Source organism: Cyprinodon tularosa, unplaced genomic scaffold, assembly GCF_016077235.1.
Source record: "Cyprinodon tularosa strain WSP-4 unplaced genomic scaffold, ASM1607723v1 ctg877, whole genome shotgun sequence".
Classification (NCBI taxonomy): Eukaryota; Metazoa; Chordata; class Actinopteri; order Cyprinodontiformes; family Cyprinodontidae; genus Cyprinodon; species Cyprinodon tularosa.
The window spans coordinates 318,188-344,676 of record NW_024039648.1 but is presented as its reverse complement, the minus strand read 5'-3'; the positions used below and the strand labels follow the sequence as shown (position 1 = coordinate 344,676).

General features: G+C 40.1%; 2 long non-coding RNA genes across 2 annotated transcripts; one reads left to right on the top strand and one right to left on the bottom strand.

Annotated features, from left to right (window-relative positions):
- The first annotated feature begins 4,228 nt into the window (after positions 1–4,228).
- LOC119775549 lies at positions 4,229–5,498 on the top strand. Its single transcript, XR_005279665.1, has 3 exons — positions 4,229–4,350; positions 5,166–5,271; positions 5,413–5,498. It is a non-coding gene; the product is annotated as an uncharacterized LOC119775549 (long non-coding RNA).
- Positions 5,499–6,209: 711 nt separating this feature from the next.
- LOC119775548 lies at positions 6,210–8,676 on the bottom strand. The gene is made up of 3 exons (XR_005279664.1): positions 8,509–8,676; positions 7,627–7,732; positions 6,210–7,220 (listed from the first exon to the last, which is right to left on the bottom strand). It is a non-coding gene; the product is annotated as an uncharacterized LOC119775548 (long non-coding RNA).
- Positions 8,677–26,489: the final 17,813 nt, after the last annotated feature.

The window sequence follows — 26,489 nt, the reverse complement described above, 5'->3', positions numbered from 1 at the left end:
AAAACACCGGCAATGGACACAGTAAACAAATACCTTTGGAATATAATGCTTGCTGCTGGAAAAAAAAGCCATAACTAAGAAATGGATGACACAGTCAGCCCCCACCATTTCAAACTGGATTGAAATCATGACTGAAATAAGAAACACGGATCAAATTACTTTTAAAGTTCACTTGAAACTGGACATTTTTCACAAACTTTGGTCAAAATGGGACTCCTACAGGTTAAAATGTGCTGTGCTTCAAGATGGTCCATGATCATCGCTACTTTCAACAAGCTGCATTTTTGCCAACTGCTCTCTATGTCGAACTGTTCTTTGTTATTAATGTTGTACGGAAAACTTTGAAAAAATAAAATCAAAAAAAAAAAAAGAACAAATATTGCAAATATTGTGTTTCTCAGTAACCTTCAGGGTTTTTGGCGCAGGAAAGCCCGTTTCACTCGGACATTAAGTTGGAGGCACATTTGGGATCCTTCCGCAGCAATCTGCTCCCGGTTAAATGATGGGTACATGTTAGTTTCAGCATAGAGTATGTGGTCTTCTCCCTTTGTTCTTCGTTATCTCCTTAAACACACAGCTTGCTGCTCCGCTGCTGTTCCCCTCTATGTTTCCCAGCAGCCGACAGATGGTCACCGTCCACGCAGGGTTAAATCCTTCACAAGATCAATTACTTTTTCCTTCACTATTATGTAAATCACAGCACAACAACTGTTTATAGGGCGAGTTACTGTGTTCGATCACCTACAAATGGAGTCCCTCTCCCCCCGTCCCTCAGTGAGGTCTAGAAGCACAAGATCTATGTTCAGCAAATTTACTGCTACATGGCTGCACATCTTATTTTGGCATTTGACCATTTAGATGAGCCCTTAAATAAAAATGACTTATTGTAAATTAAGTTGAAAAAAGTAAAGTTTAAAAGAAAATAAGGTAAAAAGCTTAATGAAAAGTTAAAAATTAAACTTAAATAGTTAATAAGCTAATTTTAAATAGTAAAAAATGTAAGTACCTTTATCAGCGTTAACATTTTATGTTCTAACAAACAAATAGTATGAGAAAAAGTATTTCTTTCACTCTCAGTGTTTTTCTTGAATTTCTCATAGAAGCCCTTTTGCTATTAATTCTTAATATATTAGGTTAATTGGCCATTTCTAGTTATTACCTTGACCTTCATTTTTGGCATCAAAATATCCATATTTTTTTTTTAGTCCTACAAAACTAGTAAGGTCTTGTCTGATTTTTGAGGATTTTCAATGAGTGTCCTTTAAAGGGATAAACGTAAAGATATGTTTTTATTTCCGTTCAGTAATGACGGACATCAGGAGTGAAACTTAAAAGCTCTTTGTTTTTAAAAAACATGAACAATATCGATTTTTTTTTCTTTTTCGTTAAGTTTTAAATATCGATTTAATTTTGAAAAACACATTTTAACATGTTCTTTAGCTAAAATGAGGTTTCCTGTGGTTTTAATTAAATTTATTTGGTGAGATTGTTGGCTCTTTTTTGAAGTTTAATGTCAGGACAAATGTCCAATGTGACGTTTGATCCACACATAAACAGCTTTTATAAATCTTCATTTTTGTTAGAGACGCATGTAAACCTTAGATGCCAAGAAAACAGAAAGTCAGCAGATCTATATGTTCAACACACTTTGACTCCATCCGACATGCATATAGAGCTGTAACAATTAGAAAACAAGACTTCTTCCTTCAGACAAGCTTCATTCTAGAAACGTATCTGCTAAGACTCAGTCTTTCAGGTCATAGTTATTCCAAATGGTAAAAACAACAACCCACTGGACTTAGTTTCCAAGTTTGAAGACGTTTCTCTTCCCATCCAGGAAGGTTTTTCAAATTCAAAATGTCTGAATTATCGTTTAGTTCCAGGTTTTATAGAGTTGACCAACAAAGCCTTATTATGGCTTAGAAAACATGCAAATGGAACCGGAAGAACAGGTCAACCACTTAGGAATGAGGAGTTGTTGGAGTCTTCTTTTTTTTTTTACAGTGTCCGTTCTTCAATGTGGCAATAAGAATAATTGTTTTGATGCCAGAAAGAGCTAGCCTGGGTGCCATTCCGAACTTAGTCCCGCCCACAACGTTTAAGGTCGGGAAGTTCGGTATGGCATTGCTCAACAGTAGCGCGAGTATGCTAGCACAATATCAGTTGCTCTTATTGGTTGTAGGTCTGTCCAACTGAGTGCAGAGACATTTTTTTTCCTGGTTCGTTCGAAACACGCCCCATAATCACAGCTCTATGGAGCAGCATCAGACTCATTCTGACTAGAATTGAGTAGGACGACGTCAGGCTAAGAAAGAGCCCAACAGATTTTACTTTCACAAGTGGAGCAGTACGGCTATCGCCATAGTGTTCCGCTGTTTCATGCATATAAAATGCTTTATTATAATTATGCAGGGAGTTTTACAGATTATATGGACACTGCAATGTAGGTAGAATGAAAGAAAGAGGAGATAAAAAGGGAGACAATGATAAAACATCTTCAGTCGCTTCATCACCTGCAAAGAGATGGAAAAAGAACAGCACAACCAGCAGACATGGTATAAGGGATAGAATAAAGTAACACCTTGATACTATCGCTGCAATATAAGTAGTATTATTTAATCTGACATATATTCTGTGTTACCTCTAAATATATATATATATATACATATATATATATATATATATATATATATATATATATATATATATATATATGTATGTATATATATATATATATATATATATATATATATATATATATATATATATATATATATATATATATATATATATATATATATATATATATACATGGAGTGCCATAACCAAATGGCTGTAACAGTATATAACATCTGTGCAGAGTATGGGCTGGGGACCCCAAGGTCAAAGTGGGAAACACCTTTGAAGATGGTAGACAATGGCCGAGCCAAGTTGTTGTGAGACTTTCAGATACAGACGGACCGAATGGTGATGGCAAACCAACCAGACATTGTGGTGGTGGACAAAAAGCAGAGGAAAGCCTGCTTTCAGTGGTAACCGTGGTCATTGGGGCCCTTGGGGGAGTGACCCCCAAACTGGAGGAGTTATAGCAGATACATCACCTCGAGTCAAATCAAGCCAGATGTGTATTAAAAATTCATTACAGAAGAATGGCAGATTGACATTAGTTTAGAATTCCCGCATTACAAACATATATGTGGTGTTTATTACTTTACACTGAGAACTATTTATGACTCTGAACATCAGCAAAGTATAATCTGACACCACTGGAGTCCCCTTCCTGTTGACCATTTTAACAGCCAAAAGTTAGTGTGCCTTCAAACCTGGTGCTCAGGACCTCATAAAGTTCTGTCACACATGACCCACCTTCTGCCTGTAGCCTGACTTTGGTGAGTAGAAATGGAGGAGAAGTTTTCCTTGCCTTTGGAGAAAACAGAGAAGCCCACAGATCGGGGGGTAGGAGAAGGAGAGGGATAGCATTTCAGGATTCACAGGAATTAGTGGTGAAAGGTTGTGAAAATAACACCAAAGCCCAAGCTGTGCGTGAAATTGCGAACAGAGGGATTAATGCGACTGTAAAAAGAGCATTAGCGGCCACCCCCTCCCTAAAAAAACCACTTCACAGAGGCATGTCTGTGTGGGACAGCAGTTTTGTTGAAGAAGTGTTTGTGTGCATCTGTGTGTAGTGGCGGGGGGGGGAGTGAGTAAGATGGATAGAGACCATCTCATCTTACAACATTAATGAGAAAACCAGAGCGATTAAGCATGATGACGTGTCGGACATAGTGACGGATGTGCTGCTATCTTATATACTTATTTTAAAGGATAACTGAAGAAGAAAAATGCAACAATGGAAAAAAAGACTTGTTTTTTAAACAAAATTAAAGGGTATTAGTTAAAATGCAAACCAAATGACCAAAAACAGAACAGAAAAATAATCTAGTTCTAAGTCCTACATGAAATAAAACCAATCTATAAATGAAAACAGATCAAACTACGGTGGCCGACAGGTGCAAATGCGCAGCAAAAGAGAAAACATGCAAACAAAAAAAAAGACACGCTCACAAATTAAATGCGGCAAACAAAAAGCAAATAAAATGCAGCAAACAAAAAAGAAGACACCCCCGAATGAAATGCAGCAAACAAAAAGAGAGACGCAAACAAAAAAGAAGACACCCCCGAATGAAATGCAGCAAACAAAAAAGAAAACACCCCCGAATGAAATGCCGCAAACAAAAAGTGTTGAAAACGGAAGTGCTCCAGACCACTAGGGGGAGTCAAAGAAAATAGTATTCATTTCTATGGGACCAGATGCAAGATTCAGAGAAAGATATTTGAAAGAAAGTAAAGGTACGTATTACTATATTTCTTTTTAGATACGCCGTCTTTTATAATATTACAGAATAACAGAATAATTTATGGGTAGCGTGATAGACTTTGTGTCAGTCATACCGTTGATAGATAGATAGATAGATAGATAGATAGATAGATAGATAGATAGATAGATAGATAGATAGATAGATAGATAGATAGATAGATAGATAGATAGATAGATAGATAGATAGATAGATAGATAGATAGATAGATAGATAGATAGTGAATTCGATTTACGCTTTTAACTTTCGTATTTTTATCTTTTTTTGATTGCTCTTATTTTTTCACAGTGACTCTGTGAAGTATTATCCTCTATAATGAGGTATTTTTCGGGGAGGTTCTGTGCTTTTTTGTGCTGTTTTTATCATGCTGCTCCCACCGGGACACGCTGCCTTTGTTTACTCCAGAGAACAGCTGATCGCTCTAATGCCGGCCAGCGTTTTAGCCAGACAGCTGAAATACCACCCGAACTCTGGAGGAAAACACGCCGTGGTTGCAGAGGAGGAAAACAACATTATCACTTTACTTGGATTTATCACTTTAATTGGACTTTTCACTTTATTTGGATTTAGTTTTTACATATGCATAGATATACGTACAGATATATATGCAGAAGAGCTATATGTGTATATATATTTTATCTCTTTTTATTCTTATTTTTTTAAATCTTTATTATATTGTATAGTTGGATGTGTGTATATATCATGTAAAACTGTAACTGGAGCGTGTAACAAAAGTAATTTCCCTCTGGGATTATTAAAGTATTTCTGATTCTGATTTACCTTTTTTAGGTGGCCATGTTTTGCTGTTTCTGTGGACAAAATCTAGGAACAATTCAAGTTTTCTGTTTTTCATGTGGGAAGAATGTGCAGATCTTGGCACAAGCTCAAGACACTGGTAAGCAGTGATGGCATAGTTACTTGTAAAAATTAACTTTAATCGATTACTTATTACTACTTGAAAAAGTAGATTAGTGATTACTTTTTTTGGAAATTCACTAAGTTACATTATTTATTTTTCTCCACCACTTGTGAAAAGCTTGAGCGTTGCCAGCCATATGTATGGCTCCTCAACAGCCAACCAACGCATCGAAAGCTGGGGGTCATATTTCAGAAAACAAAGGTGAGTTTGTCAACAGTTTATTGTAATTTTTGTATAAATACCAAGTAGTAGACCTTGAAAAGGTGAATAAATTTAGTAGTCTTCTTGGATAAGCAAACATTTCAAATTTTTAATGCAACATTTTACTCGATTACCTCTACTTTGTCAGAAGAAATGAAGTACTTGCATATCTCTTAATGACCATTATGTTTTTGTGCTATATACAACTTAATTTTATAGTTTAACATTTGATATGGATGAATCAGAAGCTCAACATTTAAAGTATAACAGTTGATGTCTGCTTACTTTATATTTAACTTTGTAGGTCAACATATATTTAACTATTTTCATGACATAGAAACTAGTCCTATTACTTTCTGCTGATATAATTATCTTATAATTTTGGTTTATTGTTGATCTCAGTTCTGGATGGATCTCATGAACGATTTGAAGGAAAGACATCTCTTCAATGGAAGTCATGAGCACACATGCCTTGTGCGGTTTGTCTTCATGGATATGCTACAGAGAGATCTTGATGAATGCAAGAACAGGTGGCATAAACATACCATAAGACCTGTTAAACAATCTTGCTGTCCATCTGGTAAACCAGATGTGATGTATCATCTACCTCACAGGTAATTTTTGTTGTTTTTGTCTTCAACATCTGGTTAATTTAAAACCTCTTTGGGAACTCTAAAAAATAATTTGCCAAAACAAAAATAATGAACAATGTGTTAACAGTATGTCACTTTTTATTCTAACAATTTCAGATGACAATTTCTAAAATGTAAATTTAAATACAATTAATCATTTAGACAGGTTATAACAATAGTCAGAGCAGTAACAGTTTAGTGAAGAAATGTAAATATAACTAAATGTTTCCTGTATTTCTTCTATTCCTAGGTTTGGTGGAACAGACTGTGGTTTCCTAGTTTCCCAGGAGCCATTCGGACAGTTTGTGACAGAGACTAACAACATTCAATGTGGAGATGAACACCTTCAGGCACATTTTGAGAACCTCCAGAGACAGTGTGGCCTAGCACATCCACAGAGTTGGGAATCATGTGTCGAAAACTATATTAAACTGAAAAACATGGTGGACTTATAAACAAACAAGAATCCAAATTTGAAGGTCGCACACAAACAGTAAACAGTGTCATAACTGAACAGGTTTGACAAGTTAAATAGATAGCATTTTGTTTTGTTTTGCATTTGACCTTAATAAAGCCCAAACCCAGGGGAGTTTTGAATCCCAAAGTCCATGTCTTCTTTAAACTGATGATACGTCTTGGACATTGGTATTTTGATAGTGTTGGAGCAGGTGCTACTGACAGGAAAACGAGAAGTGGCCTGAAAGATCAGTTTTGGTGGTGGCAGAATTGAAGATGGAGGTAGTGTGTTCAAGCCGGTGGCAAACATCAGGACGTCCTGGAGAAAGAAACCCGTTTTTTGTTCTAGAAAAGAAGCAATGAGTTTATGTATCAGATATTACAATAACACCAGAATATAGCAATAAATCTTAAAGTCCTCCTTCTGCGTCAAGGAGAAGGTCTCTCCAGAATCCTAGCACTCTTGTTTCCTCATGTCGTCTGCTGCTACCCTTTTCACTGAGCTGAACCTCAAATATTTCCTCCAATATTTTGGATGTCAGCTGTTCCACTCTTGCACGCATAAATGGCCTGAAGATGGAAGCATGCTGCTCCAAAGCATTCTGGAAGTTCAGTGTTGAAAGGCCATCCTTGAATCTATAAAAAGTTTGAAACAGAAATCACCTTAATTATTATCAAAAGAGCTGATATTTTTCAGTAACACAAAGAACATTAATATGTCTAATCTATTTTTATTATTTTTATTTAGCATAGGTAATATTGCTGATGCACTGTGTGTGTGTGTGTGGGTGCTGTTGTAACCATTAATCTCCCGTTCAGTTCAACCTTATAAGCGGAGATACATACTTGATATTACTATAATTAAATAACTTGTAATTAATTATTTGCAACATTCAAGCTTTTCACAAGTGGTGGAGAAAAAAAATAAATAATGTAACTTAGTGAATTTCCAAAAAAAGTAATCACTAATCTACTTTTTCAAGTAGTAATAAGTAATCGATTAAAGTTAATTTTTACAAGTAACTATGCCATCACTGCTTACCAGTGTCTTGAGCTTGTGCCAAGATCTGCACATTCTTCCCACATGAAAAACAGAAAACTTGAATTGTTCCTAGATTTTGTCCACAGAAACAGCAAAACATGGCCACCTAAAAAAGGTAAATCAGAATCAGAAATACTTTAATAATCCCAGAGGGAAATTACTTTTGTTACACGCTCCAGTTACAGTTTTACATGATATATACACACATCCAACTATACAATATAATAAAGATAAAAAATAAGAATAAACAGAGATAAAATATATATACACATATAGCTCTTCTGTATATATATCTGTACGTATATCTATGCATATGTAAAAACTAAATCCAAATAAAGTGAAAAGTCCAATTAAAGTGATAAATCCAAGTAAAGTGATAATGTTGTTTTCCTCCTCTGCAACCACGGCGTGTTTTCCTCCAGAGTTCGGGTGGTATTTCAGCTGTCTGGCTAAAACGCTGGCCGGCATTAGAGCGATCAGCTGTTCTCTGGAGTAAACAAAGGCAGCGTGTCCCGGTGGGAGCAGCATGATAAAAACAGCACAAAAAAGCACAGAACCTCCCCGAAAAATACCTCATTATAGAGGATAATACTTCACAGAGTCACTGTGAAAAAATAAGAGCAATCAAAAAAAGATAAAAATACGAAAGTTAAAAGCGTAAATCGAATTATCTATCTATCTATCTATCTATCTATCTATCTATCTATCTATCTATCTATCTATCTATCTATCTATCTATCTATCTATCTATCTATCTATCTATCTATCTATCTATCAACGGTATGACTGACACAAAGTCTATCACGCTACCCATAAATTATTCTGTTATTCTGTAATATTATAAAAGACGGCGTATCTAAAAAGAAATATAGTAATACGTACCTTTACTTTCTTTCAAATATCTTTCTCTGAATCTTGCATCTGGTCCCATAGAAATGAATACTATTTTCTTTGACTCCCCCTAGTGGTCTGGAGCACTTCCGTTTTCAACACTTTTTGTTTGCTGCATTTCATTCGGGGGTGTTTTCTTTTTTGTTTGCTGCATTTCATTCGGGGGTGTCTTCTTTTTTGTTTGCGTCTCTCTTTTTGTTTGCTGCATTTCATTCGGGGGTGTCTTCTTTTTTGTTTGCTGCATTTTATTTGCTTTTTGTTTGCCGCATTTAATTTGTGAGCGTGTCTTTTTTTTGTTTGCATGTTTTCTCTTTTGCTTCGCATTTGCACCTGTCGGCCACCGTATCAAACTGATCAACATGTGTTGTTATTTCAAGAAAACTAAGCTAAACAAAAACAGCTTGGGAGGAATAAGTCCAACCTCTTTCGCTTCGTTAAGAGATTACGGCGGCTAAAAGCAGCCAGGTGCCTTGGATTAAAAATATTTGATTACCTGATCCTCAGCAAGCACTCAGAGGAGCCACCATCGTGACAGTTTGAAGCATTTTATTTTGTCAGTAATATCTCAGAAAGGAAACTGAGCAACAAACATCTCAGTAGAAATCTCTGGAAATTGTTGTGGGGAAAAAAAGAGTGTAGTATACTCCATGCTAAAAAAAATTTTATTTCACCCAAGGCCAGAATTTTTCCTCCATTATTTCACACCAGCCTCTGGGTATCAGCCAGCAGGCATCTACAGGTGTTGAATCTTAGTATGTAATGTCTGTTGTAACATCAGCCTCTTGTATACTCCTTTACAACTGGCCCAAAGAAACTGTCTAAACCTGGAAACAATCGGCTTTCAGTGGCAATGGGAACGGCTCATTGATACGTTAAAATCGCCTTCAAACGTCTCAGTTCTGATGGGCATGCTGTGGGAAGATCAGACCCGGTCGACCTGCTATTTTATACCACTGAGCACAACGATCATACATGAAAACATTGCAGCAGTTGCATCTGATCTAACACGGCGAAACAACTCTGCTTCTAATCGATAAACATGCCGCAGCGCTTGTGAGGGAGATTTGGAGGAACAAAAGAACACCTAGAATCCTGCTAATGGCATCATCACTGCTAACCCAGTGTGATGATATGACCAGAGACACAGCGGCGTGGTGACAGAGACCACGCAGCGGCCAGTAGAAGGTGGGGGGGCAACCCAGCTTTTTTTAGCCAATGGGAGGGGAGGCGTGAGATAAACCTGGTTGCCCTGTGTTCCTGTGCTGGAAGAAACCACCACTTGATTATAATAAACCACTTTAATAAGTCTGGTCTCCTTGGTGTTTCTGCATGTGAGTCAGATCTCTGAAACCAAACATAAAAATGTAGCCCCTTTGAAAAAGAATAACTTTAATGATAGAGGTTGGTTACTTTATTTACTAAAGAGCTGTACACTTTGAAGCCTAATGTTAGCAAACGGGAGAGAAAATGGCGTTCTACATGCCTACGGGAATCTCACCTAGTCTGGAAAAAAAGTTTAGTGCTGCATCAGATGACCCTTCATAAAACAAGAGCAGCATTTCTCTCATTGATAAGGAGCATTAAAATAATCCTAGATATCTTTTTAATACAGTTGCCAAACTGACCAAGAGCCATAATTGTTTTGATCTCTATAGTTCTGCTGCTATAGGCTTAGACTGCTGGAGGACATAGGGACCCCTTTTTCATCATTCTGCTTCATTCTATCTCTATTCTCCCACTCTGCAGAATCTGTTAGTTCAATCTCTAACGTTCTGCTCTCTCTGCTTTTTCTCATAGTAGCTTCATCTGGTCTGTTCCTGTTTGGCTGTGACTCCATCCTGGAGAGAAATATCAGCTGTGCTGCTGCCATCAACACCTTACATCATAGATAATAGAGCTAGGCCTGGTTTTCTGTGTTTTGTCCTGGTTTTCTGCTAGACATAAATATGGGCTCAACTTTTACTCCGACTAACTGGGGGTGCTCTTTTTTATCCCTTATCCCTCCCTTATCCCTCCCATGGAGGTAATTTACTTTTACCTTTTCTATCATAAAATGTATGTCTTGATCAGTGCTTCTATGTTTGTTTAGTCTGCCTGCTTCTGTCTCCCTGAACCCCATTCAGCCTCACCAGAAGGCCACTTACTCTGAGCCTTGTTTTACTGGAGGTTTTTCCTGTTTAAAGGGAGTTTTTCCTCTCTACTGTCACTGCATGCATGCTCGGTGTGAATATCGGCTGTCCTTATAAGCTCATCTAGGAGGAGCATGTCCTGTGAGTCATTGTTTTGAATTGAACCCATAGAAATAAATTGAAATAAATTGAAATTATAGCATCGAATTTTAAAGTGAAACTTTTAAAGCTTTTATTTCTAATCATTTTGATGATTAGGGCCAAATGTACATTATCAAAATTATTTTTAAAACATCAAACCACCAGTTTGTTTTTCTTAAAGTGGGCAAGTTTATTCATAGCTTAGAACAAAGAATAAACAAGCCTTTCTCAACCAAAGTGATAAATCCTAGTTTCAATTCATTGTCGTTCTAATGCACTGCCTTATGTCTCCACTTCTTCATTTGCCTCTTCAGAAGTAAAGTCTGTAATAATCCGACCATCAAACACCATAGTTTTGATGTACAGGTGGTTCCTAGAGGTTCTGAAAGTAGAATAGCAGGCAGACATTTAGTATTCAGGCTCCTCTCCTGTAGAACAACCTTCCAGTTTTAGCCTTTGAGGCAGACAGCAGGTTTACTTTGAAGACCAGGCTTAAAGATTTACTTTATAGAAAAAGCTTAAAGTGGTTCTGGTAGCTCCATCTGGCCTTGTCCTATTTTTAGCATTGGTACCATCCAGGATGCAGGCATTGGCTGCTAATGCCTGCATCCTGGAAGATGACTTTCCAGGAGACTTTAATATTGATGCGTGTTTCTCTAGATAAAGCCACTACGACCTTTAACCTTTACCTTTATTTGTTACCTAGAAAGTAGCTTAGAACAATACGTCTGTGTTCTTTTTATGCAGATGCTCTGTGTGCTCACACGGCGGCTCACTTTTGGCAGATAAAAGTGAACACGGTGAAGAAAATGTTTCTGCTGGAGGTGTCTTCCTGTTAAAGGGAAGTATTTCCTTTCCACTGTCGCTTTGTGCATTGTCGTATGAGTGACTGCTGACAAGTCAACGACACCATGGAAGAGGTTTTCTATGTTGCTACTGGCTCATCCAGGAGGGGTCAGTTCTACAATATCCTGGCTTTCCTTGCATTGGAAACCTTTTAAAAGTATGAAATGAATTAAATGAAGGAATTTCTTCTTTAAATTGGCTTGAAGTGACATGTTGTGATTTGACACAATATAAAGAAACACCAGTGGGATTAAATGATAAAGCACACCTTAGGAAAAACTATAAAGAAGACAGGAAACTTTAATTTCCCTCATAAAATATCAGAGGAAGGAAAAACAGTTCTTATTATGTCCAATTTTCTGGTCTGCTTCACTAAAATGGATCATTTAGGAGAGAAAGCACATTTTTCTATTCCAGTCACGAGCTGCGTTCAGCAAACAAGCAATGCTGTGTCTTTTTTTTGATCAGATGTATACAATTTAATTTCCAGTTGATGTCTAGCAGATTTAAATCAGTTCTTCCTCACACTACATGAGATGTGGAAACCTAAAATGGGTGGCCAGGCATGCGGGGATTGGGTCTTCTCTGGGCTTTCGGTCAGAGTTTAAACCTTCTTTGTGTCTTTTCATACCTAAGCCGTGGAAGGGGCATCATGACTGCAGTATTGATCCCTGAGAAACAGACTTCAGTGTTAGTTTTTGGGATTATCTGGACGCCTGTTCCAGGCTCTGTGTTACGTCCCATTTTAGATGCATTGCCATATGCTTAAATGTCAGAAAATGTCATTGCATCCAATACTGTTGAGCTCAGTGTTAAACAACATAAACAGAGTTGTTGAAAAAGGCTGTAGTATGGTAGAAGATGTGGAGCACACACAGTGAGTCTGCAGGTTAAAGTCCTGTTGTTTTACCAATATATACATAAAGTCAGTTCATAACAGATATCATCCTTTGAGATAAAAACAGATCCATTCAGAACACATTACTGTCACCATCTTTGGAAAACCAGGTTTTGTTTGATGCTGTTTGTTAGTGGTGGAGATTCTCAGTCATCCAGGTCAGAGTCATTCCAGAAAAGTAAAAAAAAAAAAAAAAAAAAAAAAAAAATCCAGGTTCCAGGTTTTATCCAGCAGCCCAACAAAGCCTGGTTTTAGTTTAGAAAACATGCAAATAGAAACGGAAGAACGGGTCCCCCCCTTTGGAATGGGGGTCATTTGGCTTCTTTGTTAGCCTGTAATGCCCCATACCTGTCTATGTCTCTGAAAGGGGGGTGGACATTGGGGGGCAGAATCCCCTCCAATGTCCAGCCAATGGAGTGACCCCCTCTTGCATATTTTTTTTTACTCTCCCTCCAGCCTTTCATTGAATTACAGGGTCTGACCAGGAGATGGCGCTTTAGATCTTAATGTCCACAAATCACGACAGAAAAAATATTTTAGTACAAAGATTGATGCATAAAAAGGAATTGTAGGGGGCCAGTCAAGGACCGCCAAGGGCCAGCCAAGGACCAGCCAAGGCCCAGCCAAGGACCAGCCAAGGCCCAGCCAAGGACCAGCCAAGGGCCAGCCAAGGACCGCCAAGGGCCAGCCAAGGACCAGCCAAGGGCCAGCCAAGGACCAGCCAAGGCCCAGCCAAGGACCAGCCAAGGGCCAGCCAAGGACCGCCAAGGGCCAGCCAAGGACCAGCCAAGGGCCAGCCAAGGACCAGCCAAGGACCAGCCAAGGACCAACCAAGGACCGCCAAGGACCAACCAAGGGCCCGCCAAGGTCCAGCCAAGGGCCAACCAAGGACCGCCAAGGGCCAGCCAAGGACCAGCCAAGGGCCAGCCAAGGACCAGCCAAGGACCGTCAAGGGCCAGCCAAGGACCAGCCAAGGGCCAGCCAAGGTCCAGCCAAGGGCCAACCAAGGACCGCCAAGGGCCAGCCAAGGACCAGCCAAGGACCGCCAAGGACCAACCAAGGGCCCGCCAAGGTCCAGCCAAGGGCCAACCAAGAGCCCGCCAAGGGCCAACCAAGGGCCCGCCAAGGACCAGCCAAGGGCCAACCAAGAGCCCGCCAAGGGCCAACCAAGGGCCCGCCAAGGACCAGCCAAGGGCCAACCAAGAACCAACCAAGGACCAGCCAAGGACCGCCAAGGGCCAACCAAGGACCAACCAAGGACCAACCAAGGACCAACCAAGGACCAACCAAGGAAAGTGGGAAAATTTTGAATGGATACTACTGTAGCTTAATTTAACTCAATTCAGTTAATTTCTATAGCTCCAATTCGCAACACATTTCAGCTCATGGTACTTTACAGAGACAATTCAACCAGATTGTACAGTCAGATTGGTTCAAAGTTTTTGAGTTGATTGCATCGACTCATTGACTCTTCAGCAATCCCTCACACTAAGCATGCTGCCGCTACGACAGTGGAGAGGAAAAACTCCCTTTGAACAGGAAGAAACCTCCAGCAGAACCAGGCTCAGTGTGAGCGGCCATCTGCTGAGGCCCACTGGGGTTCAAGGAGACAGAAGCAGACATAGAAAAAGAAGCATAGATACAAAAGGCAACTGTCAACCAGCTCCACAGGCGGCCCCGTCCAGGAAACACACAGCCAGGCAGACGAGCTCCGAGCCAGCTCCCATGTCAGAGGATGAAGAGAGCACATCCAGTTAGTCACAGTCAGAGAAACAGGACTACACTGGAAAACAGGCCAAGCTCCAACATCTAGAAACAAAGGTGTTGATGGCAGCAGCACAGCTGATATTTCTCTCCAGGATGGAGTCACAGCCAAACAGGAACAGACCAGATGAAGCTACTATGAGAAAAAGCAGAGAGAGCAGAACGTTAGAGATTGAACTAACAGATTCTGCAGAGTGGGAGAATAGAGATAGAATGAAGCAGAATGATGAAAAAGGGGTCCCTATGTCCTCCAGCAGTCTAAGCCTATAGCAGCAGAACTATAGAGATAGCTCAGGATAACCTGAGCCACTCTAACTAGAAGCTTTATCAAAAAGGAAAGTTTTAAGCCTAGCCTTAAAAGTAGACAGGGTGTCTGCCTCAGGGACTAAAACTGGTAGTTGGTTCCACAGGAGAGGAGCCTGAAAACTAAAAGATCTGCCTCACATTCTACTTTTACAATTCCAAGAACCATTGCCAGAATGTCATGAAGTATTTTATCATCCTTTTTGTCAGGAAATTCTATTTTGAATCTGGTATCTCACAGGTGGGAGATGTGGAGTCATTCTGCAGAAGTCGTATTAAGTCATGTATTTTTTCTGTTCAGCCACTGAACGGGGTGAGTCCAGTCTGCACAGGTTAATTCACCGAGGCATAGGCACAACCACATGGCATAGAGATGACTGGATGGCTCCACATCTGCCACCTCTGCTGTATTTGGAACATATACTTTCATTATTTTGAAACATCAATACTTTATCTAATAATACCAAAGAAAATAAAGACAGGAAATACTAAAGGAAGCAATCTTGTTGTTGCAGTATGTAATCAGGATCTCCTTGCTGCTGTCCCAGTTGCCTAGAGACAGAAACAGCGATCCATCTCAGTCTTTACAGAATGTCTAATGCTCCACCGCATCAACAGAATTAAACGCATGGTTTGTGAGGCTGAGTTTGACCGAACCTTTATTCAGAAGCACAAACTGATATAATTACAAAACACAGTTAAAAAAATAAATTGTGCAGATAGATAAACACTCAATAGATTAATTATAGGCGATTGTTGAAACCCTGAATAAACTAATTTACTAAAAGTTCTAGAGCTTTCTGTGTGTTTATTTGTCACAATGTTGATATTTCTGATAAATACATTGTTCTAGGTCTCTTTTTACCAGTTTGGTTTAACTGTTTGTGTGACAAGACATCCTTTTAAACCATAAGACACGCAGCAGATAAAAACCTTTTAAAGGAAAAGTCCAGTCAGCAATAATAATAATTCAATTTATTGTCATTACACTGTCTCAAGTACAGGGCAGCAAAATTCATTCTCTGCATTTAACCCATCCCCTTGCGGAGCAGTGTGGGGATGTAGGGTTAAGGGTCTTGCTCAGGGACCCAGAGTGGCAGTCTGTGAGAGTGGGGGATCAAACTCACAACCTCAGGATTCAAAGCCCTATGCCCTAACCACTAGGCCACCACTCACATTTAATGAATTAAGTGTTAATAACTAAAAAATTAAAACAGTAATTTTCGTTGTGATCACGGACTCTGGGAGCGGCCATTTTTGCCCAAATATAGTAGCCCCTCCCTCCTGCCATCTTCCAGCAGTGACGTCACGGTGCGGTAAGCCTAGCGCCATTCTCCCCGCTTTCCAAGCTAAATCAATGGGAACTACTAGACACATCTGCAATCAACAACAATTATTGAAGATTTCCAGAGGACTTCCCCATTGAAATTCACCAGAGCTATAGTGAAACTGACAATGCCCACGTGCATGGCAGCTGGATGCTGGAATACATCGGGTAAAAGTGAAAAAAAGAGTTATTCCACCTTTCTGATTCCTGATCCTCCACGGACGGGTTGGTCGTTGGATCGCCAACTTGAAGAGGGAGGATTTGCCATCGAACTTCTGGCCAGAGAAAAAACCCGTAATATGTGGCCAACATTTGGAAGAAGAATGTTTTCAAGATGACTTGGATAATAGCGCGTTGTGACAAACACACAACTCCCCGGCAATAAGAAAACTGTAGGGGGTCCTGATAGCTGCTGGTCTGCTTGCTGAGGTGAACCAGCAGAAGTCTCTCTAGGACCTTCATGATGTGGTTGTCAGGGCAACAGGTCTATAGTCACTGAGGACTGTTGGCGAGTCTTCTTTGGTTCTGGAACAAGGCAGGAGGTCTTCCACATTTCTGGACCCTGCTGACTGATTACCATTCAGTTCACACTGTATGATTTTTTGCCCTTTTAGGACCGATTCTCCAATTGGGTGAGAATTTTTCAATCAGGAAGACTTTCAGCCTGATGTTGCATGGTGTAGTGAACAGGGGGTAACGAGGGGCGATCAGCCTCTAATGACTACCTCCCCATCAGGAATCGTAAGGTCGGGAGAAATTCAAACATCTTTGAAATTCAGTCGGCCGTCGTAAGGTGGTCGTTCGCAAATCGCTCAGTGGGCAACAAGGATTCTTCTTCTTCTTCTCAGATGTAAACCCAGCAGCATGGCGGGGGGGCAATGAGTGAAATGGAGTTCTTTCTGTCAAACTGACAGACCGTAGTAGCCACGTTAGCTCAGCCATGTCTTTGTCCAAATACGTCGTCTCCTTTTCTTTTTAGGGCTTTCAGCACTAAATCACCCAAATATCCAAGGCAGCGCGTTTCTCTCTAGTGAGCTTCATGTTCCTCTGCTACTGGTTCTGCTTCCAGATAGACGAGTAAGAGTAGCGCCATCTAACTGTGGCGCTGAGTCCCACCTGGTTTTTAGACGTACAGTGTGAGCAGGTAGATCGCATCAGAGCATCGGGTCGCACAGTGAGAGAACAAACATGGTGAGCTGGGAACTTTTAAAGCCTGTGGTTTCATCATACAGTGTGAGCTGTAGCTGCGTGCAACGATTTAAAAAATGGTATAGTGTATGCCGGCTTTACTGGACTCCTAGAGACAGACAGGTGGAAAGTGAAGGTAGCAGCACCATCTTCTGATCTGACTGATAACAAACTCATAGACACAGAAAAGTCAAATTCAGATGAGGAGAGGCAGGAGAGAAGGACCTATACAATAATTGTGTTGAGATCATTTTATCTGTTCTGATTATCCATCTGTTTGAACCCTTACATTTTTCAAGATGAATGAAGATGTGATCTACATGGTCTGCTTTCCAGGTCTGTCTATACCAGCTTGACAGGAGATAAAAGGATTCTTATCGTTTAAGACAGTCAGAGGACATTCCTCTAAGTGACTGTATAAAGTAAAAATCTCTGCTTCCGTCTCCTTGAACCCCAGTGGGCCTCAGCAGATGGCCGCTCACACTGAGCCTGGTTCTGCTGGAGGTTTATTCCTGTTCAAAGGGAGTTTTTCCTCTCCACTGTCGCTACAAGCATGCTTAGTGTGAGGGATTGCTGAAGAGTCAATGAGTCGATGCAATCAGCTGGTTTTCCTTAGATAGAAAACTTTGAATCAATCTGACTGGATGATCTGGTGAACTGGAAAGTGACCTGAGATGACATGATGTGAATTGGAGCTATAGAAATAAACTGAACTGAATGGAAACAGAAGAAAACAGGCAAATCTTTGTTATAGAACAATCTAGTTAAAACTTGGTTACGTTTGCAGTGAAGAAAATGTTTTAGACTTTAAGGACCATATATCATTTGTTGAATGTTGTTGACTGCTGAAATAAAACTCTTCAGCTTTTATGATTGATCCTAGTAATTTGATCTTTTTTCGTAAGGGACTTGCAAGGGACTAACACTGATGATGCGTTAGAAAATGGGCTCTATGCACAGCTCCACTACTTCCTGAATTTAATGCAGCTCCTTTGTTTCCTGTCTTTCATTACTGGACGAACTGATTAATCCAGGTGTGTCTGGCCAGTTACTTAGGTCATACACACCTGGATTAATCAGTGCATCCAATCATGAAAGACAGGAAACAAAGGAGCTGCATTAAATTCAGGAAGTAGTGGAGCTGTGCATAGAGCCTATTGGAGATGGTCTCACAGCGGAAGAGAATATTTTCTCTTAATGACTCAATTTCAGGGAGAAACAAATGTCTCATTATGAACGTCCCATTTTCTGACTTATAGTCAAAACAGAAACTGTTTTTTTTCTCCTCCTCTTGATTAATTGTTATCTATGGAAATCTGAGCTCATGTTTGTGTCTAAGAAAAGTGCAATATGTGGAAGTGGAGCTGAAAAGGTTGGACCGTTAATCTGCTGTTTGTGTTCACTGATCTAAAAGCTACACAGACTTTCTTTGCTACATTTATTTTAAAGATGTTTTTAAGTTTTCAGTGATCATTTGTGGCTAATGAATTGATTTTCATGGTGTTACACACTTAGGTGGCTTTGTTAGGATCAGCTTAAAGCGTTTGAAGCTCACTGGCTACCTATCAAGAATTCATCAGTGACTAAATCATCTTTGTAATCTGGTGTGTGTCACTGATGAAATAAATCTAAACAGCTCTGGCAGGGAACTCAATTCCCCTTTCATTTGGAGAGCCTGTGCTCATTTCAGCATGCTTCCTGAGCACTGGCGGCTGCTGCATGCTTATTAGGTGTACGTGTTGAGCTAAAAAGCATCTGTAAATGATTTGTCAGTGAGAGAGAGAAGATGTGTGGACATGTAGCACAGAGAAGTGCTTCCAAAACAAATGAGTGTAGAAGTTAACCTCATGGAGCCTCCATTAGACATGCTCTGCTACCTCTAACTGCTGGCAGGCTGGAACGGACGGGCTGGAGGTGGAGGGGTCAGAGGCAACAAACACACAGAACCTCTGGAAGGAAACCCAGAGATGTTAATCCACTTAGAACATCCATGCTTGGGTTAAATGCAGCAGCCCCAGGTAAAAGAGTTACACCTGTTCTTTGGTGGTTTTACATGCCAGAACGGCAAACATAATTACCTGATCTGCATTAATGAGGTAAATAATTACCTGGATCTTCTTATCTTCATCTGTGCTGCTAAAAGCGTCACATTCAGACCGGGATTAGGATTTAAACAGACATTTTAACATCTAGGAACAATGCTTCAAAGCCTAAAAATCACTGGAACGAAAAGGTTTTGGTTTTAATGATGATCAAGGAGAAGTTGGAAGAGAATACAAAGGCGGGGGGGGGAGTGGCGGCCTAGTGGTTAGAGCATAGAGCTTGGAATCCAGAGGATCTGACTTCAAGCCCCACTCCCACAGAATGCCACATTGAGTCCCTGAGCAAAGATCCTTAAATCCCCACCCTGCTCCCCGGGCGCCGCACAATGGCAGCCCACTGCTCCCCAAGGCGATGGGTTATATGTGGAGATAATTTCATTGCTCTGCACTTGTGACAGTGGAAAGACAATAAAAAAACAGGAAAAAAAGAAAAACAAGCCCTATGTTAATTTTCAGTGTTACAGAGAAGCTAACGTTCAATAAACACACCTCATGTTTACTCATTTTTAGGAGATATAAATGAAACAGAGCTCATCTGGACTTGTGAGTCCATGTGGATGTAGCATTAGCAACATCCGCCGTTAGCCATGGTTGGTTTACCATTGCTCCTAACTTCTTACACAATAGGTTAAAGTAACACAAATGGCTAACGTGGCTCCTGCGGGGCCTCAGGAGCCCCGAGTCTCCATGGGGGGAATAAACAAGCATTGCCTCTAACTCAGCGAGGCCCCAAACAGGGTCCACTGTCTGAGCGGTTATTAGGAAGTTAAGTCTGGTTTCTGAGGAGGATCTTAAAGGAATAGTACACCCAAAACATGATTAGCCTTCATTTTCTACTCACCCCCATGCTGAACAACACCCTGGAGTACTTTTTTGATATCTCAAATGCATCTGGAGATCTGGGAGGCTTCTTGCTGTCTGCTGACATTCAAATAATGGAGGTCTATGGCGCCCGAGGCAGAAAGGTCCAAAAAAGTCCACAAAAACGTGTCAATATTCCTCCATACTGCTCGTCCAATGTATTCCAAGTGTCCTGAGTGGGTAGCGTCCATAATTTACTCGAAACGAAGTCATTTAGAATGTTTTTAGAGCATAAACAGTAGTGTATAGGATTTCCTAATAGCGCCCCCATGCGCGATCACGATTCTACGGAAGCCGGCAGACCAAACCAGCGCATTCAGCTCGGCAAAGAACTCATGCTCTTCCTCAACACTGAAGTCCTCAGACATTTTTCTTTCGTTGTTTCTTTCTTTGCACAGGTAAACAGCACATTTCTTCTTTTACGCTTGCATTATCGGCAGAGCAGACGCTGAATGCGCGCTTTCATCTGGTTTGGTCTGCCGGCTTCCGTAGAATCGTGAGCGCGCATGGGGGAATGTATTTATATCTGAAGTACATCTTATTCCTAGTTAAAATAATACACAGAGGTGGACAAAGTACTAAAATATCATACTCAAGTAAAAGTACAAATACTTGGATGAAATATTACTCAAGTACAAGTAAAATTACCCATCAGAAAAATGACTCAAGTAAAAGTACTAAGTAGCTAATTTAAAATGTATTTTAAGTAAAAGTTACTTAGTTACATTTAAAAAAAATAAAAACTGTTGAACAGGGCAGGGGATCTCTCCCATGTAATGAAAATAGGACAAGGAGTCATAAATCCAAATCTATTTCGTTTTTTAATTAAAGAAAAATCTATACAAATGTATACACATGTAATGACAAGAGAACACATGTCACACATGACATTTAAGACCCTTAGAAAGGTATAATGTGCCATTTTAGTTCAGACCATCCCATAAAACTTTTTCAAACAATCAATTGAAGGTAAAAGTGCCATAAATTGTTGGTTCTGAGGGCCGTCCTTCTTTTCTTCAAACATTAACAGTTATTTAATAAGCACTATACAAATGCAATAACAACATAAAACACGCCACACATGACACAGTTATTGAATGCTGCCAGTTCAGTCACCTTTGGCAGACGCATCTGGCATTGCATGATGATACTGTTGGCCCTCTTGAATTTAAATGAAAAGCAGTCTTTGAAATGTGGCCAAGGATTTTCGTGGTTTTGGGCAGCAGAATTGGACGTTTCAGCTAGCATTTCTAGTGAAAAGTTCTCTGGACCGTCGTCGCTCTGCTGATCCACCTCCATCTCGTTCCCGATCTCCTACAGAAAGACTTGGCGCCTGGTAGCCAAGATCTACATGCTGATCAAGTCACTCACTGTAGCGCTTCCAGGCCCGATTTCTTATCTTCCTTTCGGTTTTCCAACGTTTTTTTTTTACTCAGTAACGGATGGGATTTGTAATGTAACAAAATACAACACTTCACTCAAAACGTAATCAAGTAAAATTTAAATTATCGATTTTAAAAACTACTTGAAAAATACAAAATACACAAAAAACCTACTCAATACAGTAACTTGAGTAAATGTATTTCGTTCCTTTCCACCTCTGATAATACAAATGATGACCAGTAATATGAGGAATATGGAGATCTGAAATGAATTTATAGACATCCAGAATGTTTATTCTAGATGTGGAAAATGACATTTTGTTTGAAATGGTCATTTAGACAAAGAAAAAGGTTTGAGATATCAGGAGAGCATATTCAGTAAAACTAATACATATCAAACGGCTTGCCATAGCCTGCCGATCATTCTTTAATAAGATCCTCATCAAACGGACATGCAATGTTTGCTTTTAAACCTAATGTGCGTAATGGAGCTAGTGAATTATTTTTTTCACTTTTTTTATGCACAAAACATATATCACAGGGAAATAATTTGAAGGTCCTGATTGCCAGCTACCGTTATCTTCTTTTTCATGCGGAGGAGATAGAGCGGGTGGTGAGGGAGATTTTTAGGTATTATTTGGCTGCAGAGAGGTGGTGAGGAGGGGGTTAGGGGTGACATGAGGGGAGGTTTGGAGTTTTTAATGTTGAAGGGACAGATTCAGTGGTAACGATGGGCTGGATACAGGAAATTGTGACCTATACTTTGCTTTTACCTTATCTACCATTTCATGCGTCTTAATCTTTTGGTCATTCTGTTGTTTCTGTTCCAAGACCTCAGCAGGCTGACATTTATCATCAGGGAGACACTAGCAGTTTTTTATCACATCATGTAATTTGTATTGGGAATATTATATTTCGGAAGGCAAATCCTTTACACATAATCAACTCAGGTGAAATTCATTGCTCATGAAGACATTTCTCCTTTCCTAGATGTTAGTAAAGTTATCAATAAAGCCAACTGATCTTAGAGAGCAGACTCATTTGGTCCATTCATTCAGTCTGCTGGATGTTATTCTGTCATCTGTGTTATCCTCTTTCAGACACTACACGCATCTTTTTTCTCTTACAGAAGCGTATAATCTTACTTAAAGGATCATCAGTTACTATTAATGTTCTTAGTTTAGCAGCTGGTTAGTTATGAGGCTGTTTAGGGTATAGATAAATATTCTTATAAACAGACTGTTTTCCTGAGGGTCAGCATCGAGAATGGCAGCTAATCAACCTGATTTTGGTGGAATTCAAGTATTCTCAGTAATGTCAGTGGCTCCTTCCTTATCCTTTGGTTTAGGAACATACATCTTTTTGCACCTGTTGTTACTCTGAGTAGAAGACGTCTGTCTCTGAAGTTTTGTCCAGGTTTTATCCTCTAGATGTGGCGTTCTTCCTGTTCTGCACCTTTTCAGATCTGAACTGTTTGTTCTTTTGTTTTTCTCCAAGAGTTTTCCAGCAAGCACTAGCAGTCTGGTTATTGTGATTAGAATCAGCACCTTGTTTCTTGGTTGCATTGGTTGGTTGTAATCCGACGTGTTGCTGTTTAAAACCACAGGTGGGGTTATCTCAGTGCTTTGGGACACCAGCCAGTGCATATAATTACTATGACCAGCAATTACCTCAACATTGAATTTCACTGTTGACTTTCATTTCCATGACAGCCGTGGAAAGGCTTGCCGAAGTCCTGTGTAGAGAAGGGAGCCGTCTTGTGCTAATGTAGACGTTTCACTTCTCGCCGCTGTGATTAAAATAACATAAAAATGTTTAAAATGTAGTCCAGCTAGAGACTCCTTGAGAAGTTAACTTTTGTCCAACTTTCTATTGTTTTCGCTGAGAGATAAGAATGTAAAAAGTATGAAATGTATAAGTGGGGGGCAGTGAAGTGATGCATTGGAAGGCAGATGTGTTATCAGGGATAAAGTGCTAGCACTAGGCATGCTAGTTGGAAGATAAAGAGCAGCAAGAAAAATGTGACTGTAGGTTGGGGACGGCCTAGATCTAGAGGGATTCTTATCCCTGCTTTGACTGACTGTTAAACAGAGTTGATAATAAAAGGCATTGCCGTCCTGAAGACAGTCTTTGAATTTGAAGTCCTGCAGAGGACCTGATTATTTAAATCAGGTTTGTTAAAGGAAATGTTTGGTCAGCAAGAAAAAATTAATGGATCATTATTTATACCTAAAACTAATATGTTTGCAGTGATTTAATGAATTTAACGTTAAAAATGTTTTAAAGATACATTTTCGTCATGATCACTGAGTCTGGGAGCGGCCATTTTTGCCCAAATATAGTAGCCCCTCCCTCCTGCCATCTTCCAGCAGTGATGTCACGGTGCGGTAAGCCTAGCGCCATTCTCCCCGCTTTCCAAGCTAAATCAATGGGAACTACTAGACACATCTGCAATCAACAACAATTATTGAAGATTTCCAGAGGACTTCACCATTGAAATTCACCAGAGCTATAGTGAAACTGACAATGCCCACGTGCATGGCAGCTGGATGCTGGAATACATCGGGTAAAAGTGAAAAAAAGAGTTATTCCACCTTTCTGATTCCTGATCCTCCACGGACGGGTTGGTCGTTGGATCGCCAACTTGAAGAGGGAGGATTTGCCATCGAACTTCTGGCCAGAGAAAAAACCCGTAATATGTAGCCAACATTTGGAAGAAGAATGTTTTCAAGATGACTTGGATAATAGCGCGTTGTGACAAACACCAGATACAGCACTGGGACTTGATCAACAGCCGATACCGCACCGTGACAATGTCACTAACCAGTAGGTGGCAGTAGTGTTCTTTGACAAACATGGATGCCTCCAGTAAAGCACATTCACATGAAAATTACTCTGAATTAAAAACACTGATCATTTATTGAACAGGATGGAATCATTTCAGATTTAAAGAACTTTCAGAAGTTTGAATTCTGAATATGAGCGACTTTTCCTTTAAAGCAGAAACTCATCCAACAGCTGCAGGACTCGGACATTCAGGACTGGATTCTGAGATCTCTGCTTGACAAAATTCTGCCTTTTTTCTTTACAATCATTAAGGATTTGAGGAATTGAGCTGCTGGATAATAAACCAGGAAAAGCAACAGATAGAAGAAGAAACTGAGACATCCCTGCAAAAAGGGTTTATTTAGTGATCTTGTAGAATATGTCAAACACACTCATTAAACAAGCTGTTAGACTGGAGCTGACTGGAGGTTTCTCCAAACTCATTTCTCAAAAATCACATGAAGACATTTATTCAATAAATACACTTTTTGCACATGTGATTACACATGAAATTTCTTTTCTGAGCATATTTACAGTAATATTATAAATAACATTAAGAAATGACACACGTTTCAGGCTTTGGCAAATCAAATTTAAAAAAAGTCCAAACTTGTATAAATATAGGTTCATTTAGAAGCTGAGAAGGACATAAAAAAGGAAATATTGACACTTGAATTGTTTAGTAAAAAATATGCCAACATCGCTTTCATCAGCAGCTGCTTCACCGCTGAACGGGTCGTTCCAGCTGCCTGGCCTGACATCCCAACGAGTTGCATATGGACACAGACCCAATCTGCCTCCAGCCGCCGTCCGGACATCACTGTTATGTCATATGAAGGTCATGAGTGCATCTATCCTGTTTCTTATCTCTTTTTTCAAACAATGAGTGAGAAAGTGACAAGAATGGCTTTTGCATATTAGTGTGTGAGGTTAAAACGGACACCCTGTAGTTTCCAGGATTAACCTGTGCAGTAAAGCGTTTCCTCGGCAACAACGATCAAATCAGAGGAGATAACTTTAACTGAAAGCATTGATTCCAGTATGAAATGTTGGAAACTCAGTCCGCTCTAACAGGTGGATGCTGTGGACGAGTCGGGTAGACGGACAGCGACGCTCCAAACAAATCACCCTCAGTTTCTTCTTTATTATTAAAGTTTTCTAACATCTGAATCAGTTGAACCAACAGAATTTTACAGATTTTAATCTGTAAAGTTTAGCATCAAAGGCTGTGTGTCCTCTCGCATTGTGCTGCAGTTAGCTTGTTGCAGATATAAAGCAGATATTTTTGATTTATGCCCAATATTGATATATTACTCCACGCCTCAACGCAAGAGGGCCAATCAGGAACTAGCTAGGATTGTGGGTGTCCGTGTGTCGGTATGATGAGCTTGTTCACCGTCTACACAGTTACCCACCAGTGTTCCCCAAAGACTGGCTGTGGCGCTGCGTGTTTTGGCTTCAGGTGCAAACAGACCGTCGCACAGAACTAATCAGCTACTGTTTCTGTGCCAGTAAATCATCATATTGCATTATGTTTACAGTGCAGGGGCCAAAGCACTGGCCCCTCTTGGCTCATGTCTAGAGCCGCCTATGACCATGAAGTATTCATTTATTGTGAAATATTTTCTGGTGGGTCTGTCTCTCCCATGTGAGAGCCTCCTCACTCCTGGTGATTGAGCTATTAAGCTCTCCTCCAGGAAGGCTGAGACCTCTTGCAACCTGGAAACACATTTTCTAAGCTTATGTGCAGAAACTGAAGGTGGTTTGAGCGTCAGCGGGCCTGATTTTCATTCAAAGTCTACGGTGGACACATCAAGGGGTCCTACCCTAAGGTACGTTTCACTCTTCTGGGACTCTGCATCTTGATGCTGGTTGGGCGCTCTGCGTCTTTTTTGACACGCTGTCCGGTTTGAAAGCAGCATCTTATTACTGCTAAGTGAGCTAATTAAAATTTCAGCAGAAACGATTGCGCTCTAAGGGTTGGAGAAGTGGCTGTTAAGGTTGGTGCTTCCTGGAGGGGACTGGTAACCACTGGGTGTGTCCCAGTTCAAGGCTCATGTTTTTATACGCATCCCACCGAGCAAAAAATTGGTTGAAAAGTCATTATAAGGACAACATGATTTACGTCTACATTTGGTTGAAAAGTGAAAAGCCGTAAGTTTCATAATCTATTCTATCGACTAAAGTGGGACGAAATCATTTCTC